This window comes from Cricetulus griseus, chromosome 2, assembly GCF_003668045.3.
Source record: "Cricetulus griseus strain 17A/GY chromosome 2, alternate assembly CriGri-PICRH-1.0, whole genome shotgun sequence".
In the NCBI taxonomy this organism is placed as follows: domain Eukaryota; kingdom Metazoa; phylum Chordata; class Mammalia; order Rodentia; family Cricetidae; genus Cricetulus; species Cricetulus griseus.
This window is the reverse complement of record NC_048595.1, coordinates 325,781,597-325,786,874: the sequence shown is the minus strand read 5'-3', so window position 1 is coordinate 325,786,874 and position 5,278 is coordinate 325,781,597. Positions and strand designations below refer to the sequence as shown.

The 5,278-nt window shown below is 46.1% G+C and overlaps 1 pseudogene; it reads left to right on the top strand.

Moving 5' to 3' along the window:
• The first annotated feature begins 3,502 nt into the window (after positions 1-3,502).
• LOC100758130 lies at positions 3,503-4,994 on the top strand (annotated as a pseudogene).
• Positions 4,995-5,278: the final 284 nt, after the last annotated feature.

Sequence of the window (5,278 nt, the reverse complement as noted above, 5' to 3'; positions counted from 1 at the left end):
ACAGACATATGCATGTACATATGAACACACCTACCTGCACGTACACACCCTCTCAGAAGTATGCACACTCATGCATGTTCACACACACACACACACACACACACACACACACACACACACACACACACACCCTCATGCCTCTTCACAGAACTGGGACCTGACCTTGGAGACCTGTAGTAAGAAGGTCTCGCCTCCTTGTCCCATCTCTTCTATTGCTTCCCTGTATGCTATTCTGGCCCTTTCGTGATCTAAAGGGAAGGGGCTATGCAAACAAAAGTACGTAGACTGCAGCCTATGAGATTATGGTGAGAGGTCAGGGCCCACAGGATTGCTCGCACATGGTATGTTTCTGTGGTTTCATGGATGGCTCATCCTTCCTAGGGGGTTCCCACTTTCAGCAATTCTCTGTGGGCAATGCTTTCCCAGTGGGTTTCCAGAAGCTAGTCCCTTGGTTGCCCCCACCATTAACATTCTGTCTCCATTCCGGATGCTTTGGGGCTCCGGTACTATTTCCTTGGGCAAAAGCATGCCTCCCAGCTCACCAGCTCAGCCACCTCATGTTTCTGAGTCAGGAACCCCTCTCTGCAGCTTATCTGCTTCCAGGGAGTACAGACCAAAATCCCCCAGAGCACTCTCTGGAGAACCCACTCATTTATTTCATCTTCACATTCAGCAAAGATAGCATCTCACACAGGGTGACCCTCTCTAGACAAAACCTTCCAGCCGGATGATGTTTAACTCCAACAACCTCCAGCTTCCCACCATGCCTCCAGGCCATGGACAAGGAAGGCTGCTGCCTTGAGGACCCTGCAGCTCACACTGGAGAGTGGAGAATTTGAACACTCATCGTGCTCAGTTCAGAGGATCCCAGGCTGTGCTGAGACAGGAAGAGAGAGTCCTGCTTGGCAGATGGCTAGACAAGCTAAGTGTCCAGGAAGATTGCATCCCTTGGAACATCACTGGTCCACTTGACTGTCTTGGGATCTCAGTCTCTTGAAGGGAACCAGCAGCCTATGTCCTTTAATCCGTGGAATTCTCAAGCCTGACTCCCAGCTGGCATCTACTTCCTGAGTGGCTTCATCCCCTCCTGGAGTTCTCATTTTCCTGTTACCATCTCAGTGCTGGGAAACAGGCAAAGAGGAACTGAATTGCTTCCAAATCCATTTAGCCCAGGCTGCATTGTGCAGAGAACTGGTTTGGGTTGCTCCACTTTAGGCACTGAGGTAGAAAACTGGAAGATAGGCCTTTGCTCTCTTATATGCCCAGGGCTGAGATCTTGGAGCCAGCTTTGTTTATACTGCCATCCAGCTGAGCATCCTGGGAAAGGTCACCCACTCCCTGTGACCATAGGGACTTCTCTTATAAAATGGAGTCAGCCTTTACCCCTTAGGGCTTGTCTAGCTAGAAATGACAGGTTGAAAGTATTTAAGCCTCAGTGGATAAAAGCTGCTCCATCACCTAGCTGTCACTGTATTACTATGGGATGTGGGGACCACTTCGGTCATGCAGTCATCTTTCACAGGTCTGATGGTACAATTCTAAAGATCCAGTTTCTCCTTCATCAATCCCTCTCCATCTTGTTTTGACCACTATTACCAGTGTGTTGCCTGGCCCAGGAGGTATTCCCTTACAAGACTATGAAGTTCCATATATCCTGCCATTCCCCAGGTTATCTTTAAATGACTCATCTTTTCTATGCTTTGCTTGGTGAAGACTCACCATATCTCTCACCCTGACCATCCATCTTAAGCCCCTCTCCTCGAAACCTTCCTTGGTCAGCTCTTCCTATTATTATAATCATCATCACCAGTGATTGGCAGCTCCTCTTGTTACCTTGTGGTACCTGCCAGAGAGAGTATGTATACCTGTGGGATTATTCAGTTGCTTGTTTTTTCTCTTCTGAACTCAGCCTGTAAACTCCCCAATGGCAGGTACTGTGTTTATTTTGTTGTTGTTTTTTCAAGACTGGATTTCTCTGTGTAGCTTTGGAGCCTATCTTGGCACTTGCTCTGTAGACCAGGCTGGCCTCAGACTCACAGAGATCCACCTGCCTCTGCTTCCTGAGTGCTGGAATTAAAGGCATGTGCCACCAATGCCCGGCCAAGGGACTGTGTCTATTTTATCTACCATTAACCCCAGTGACCCACACAGGTAACAAAGGCATGGGCTCATAAGAGATGCTCACCACATGATGAACAAATCCCCACATGACAGACAATCCCTGTAGCTTCCTATAGAATCTCCCTGACCCCAGACTCAGCCCACTCTAAATCATTGTTTCATTTTCTTATCAAATCTAGGTTCTGAAACCCACAGGGAGATATTAAACCTCCTAGTCTGGCCTTTCAGAATCTAATCTCAATCGACTGGTTTACCATTTCTGTCCCTTCAACTCTTACCAGGATTTCTCAACCTTGGCAAGACTGAAAATTTTGACTAGATAAAATTTTATCGTATGGACTGTCCAGTGAAATTACAGGATGGTGATCTGTATTACTGACTGTGTTAGATAATATCAGCACTGCTCCCACGTATGATAGAAATATCTTGAGACATTGGCAAGTGTCCCCTGGAAGCACTTGTCCCCAGTTAGGAGTTATCACTCTAGCCATGTCCAAAGCCCTCATCACTTACTACAATTTCAACTGCAGTATGCTCCAGGTCTCCCTAAGTCTCATCTCCCCACCTAGGATGCTGTCTGCTCTGTGATAGAAGACTTTTGGCTCATTCTTCTAGTCTCAACCCAGTGCCCTCCTCCTTTCTGAACCCTTCCCTGATTTCCACAGTGAAAATTGAGTGCTTTGATGTACGTGAAAACACTTGGGCAGAGAACTACAAAGGAGACGTTTGTCTAATGAATGAACAAGTGTTCATGCTTGGTGCCCAATGGAAGAAAAAGGGTGTCTTCAAATAGTAGAAGTTGTTTCTCCTAGAGAATCCATAGTCAATTACCACTAGAAAGGTTTAATTTCAGCTGTGAACCCTACTAACCAAAACCCTAACTTCATGAGCAAGAGCTACCTACCTGTGTAATAGTGGCATCATTGTTTTGAGGATAACCAACTACTCCCTGATTGGACTTGAGGCCTGCTTCACTGGAACGAACCCATGTTTGATATTGCTGTATATAACTGTAGTTAACAACTCATTTGTCAAAAAACAGCAGCATCGATCTTGTGAAGACTGGAGTTCCTGCTGATCACCAGGACAGCATCATCTATAGGTAAGGCAGGCTTTGGTACTGCTCTATATTCAAGGCTGGCCCTAGAAACCCCTGATCCATCGCTCAAGGCTGCCTGTGCAAGGATTGACTGCAGCGAGGGAGCTCCATTGTCAGAATTCAAGACAGGCATCAATTGGTGAGGACTTGCCTCAGGGGTGTGGCAAGTGGCTGCAAAATAGCTGCCTGCTTGGCTGCTGAGCCCTGATAGCAACCAGGCAGAGGGGACAGTAATGTGCAAGGCAAAGGCGCAGGACTCCCAACAAGACAATACCTCAGAAAATGGCCACTTCGTGGACAAGCCTGTTCACTGTTCAAAAAATAGCCATATGCCTTGGAATCTCAGCAAGTGCAGCAATTGTCCACATCTTATACCATCGATACAGGGAAAGCAGAGAAGAACAATTGACATTTGTTGGAGAAGACGATATCGAGATAGAGATGCGAATTCCCCAGGAGGCTGTGAAGCTGATCATTGGTCGACAAGGCGCCAATATTAAACAGCTGAGGAAACATACAGGGGCTCGCATTGACATGGACACAATGAATGTAGGCAATGTGCGAGTGCTGCTTATCAGTGGCTTTCCTGTTCAGGTGTGCATGGAGAAAGCAGCAATCCATCAGATCCTGAGAGAAAACTCCCCGATGTTTGAGCAACTCTCAGTCCTCCAGCGATCTGTGGACAGAATCATAGGGAGAGGTGGCAAGACGATTCTTTCTATCTGTAAGGCTTCTGGAGCCAAAATTGCATGCGATAAATAATCAGAGGGGACATTACTACCAATCAGTGTGAGAACAGAAGAAGTGATGGAGCCAGGTGGAGCTGGTGAAGCAGATTTATGGAAGAATACCTGTTCTAGCATGGGGCCGGCTGTACCTCTGGAGGTTCCTCTCTGCAAAGGTGCTGGTGATATGGTTGCTGCAGGACCAAAAGAAAGTTCCTGGAAGAAACTGACAGTCTTGAGAATTCTGGTGCCCAGAACAGTCCAGAGACGTCCATGATTGAAGTTCCCAGTCCTGACTTCATCTTCCATACAGATGAGTATCTAGAAGTCTACGTTTCTGCTTCTGAACACCCTAATCACTTCTGGATCCAAATCATTGGCTCCCACAGCTTCCAATAGGATCAGCTTACCATTGAGATGACCCAGTACTATGAATATAGTCTGCCTGAAGACTTGACTGTGCACATAGGAGACATTGTAGCAGCACCTTATTCTGCAGATGGTTCCTGATATTGAGCCCAGATTCTTGGTACCCTGGAAAATGTGAACTTGGACCTCTATTATGTGGACTTTGGCGATAATGGAGATTGCCCACTGAAGGATCTCAGGGCTATCAGAAGTGATTTCCTGAGCCTTCCCTTTCAAGCAATAGAAGGCAGTCTGGCATGAATTGCCCCCTGAGGTGAACAGTGGGAAGAGGAAGTTCTAGATGAGTTTGAGAGACTCACTCACTTTGCTGACTCAAAGCCATTGGTGGCAGAGATCGCTAGCTATGTCCAGACTGGAATCTCAACTTGGCCAAAAATCCATTTATATGATACCAGTAATGGGAAGAAACTTGATATTGGGCTAGAATTAGTTCGCAAAGGATATGCAGTAGAACTTGTTGAAGATGTGGAAGAAGATGGAACTGTCCCAGATGTGTTGAAGGACATGGCCACTGAAACAGATGCTTCTCTGGCCAGCATACTCAATGAGAAAAAAAAAAGAGCCCTGAAGAGACACCACTTACCCTATCCTGCCTCAGCTTATCTGAAGAAACTATATAGGGTTTTCTTATGTAGCCCAGGCTGTCCCCCAGGTGCTGGCAGTATATTTCCTTCTTCCTGAGTGCTGAGACTGCAGTTATGTGTTAAAGGCCTGTGTTACAGTGAAGTTTTCAGAATTAACTTCTCACCAGTTATCATTTTCATTAAATAAAATGATTTTGATTAAGATTTAAAAAAAAACAACTCATGTGTCGAGAGGCTTAAGGTTCAAGTGGGCTAACTAAATTCACATGAACTGCCTTCTCAATATGTATTTTATACCCACAAACAAAAACTATTTTCAG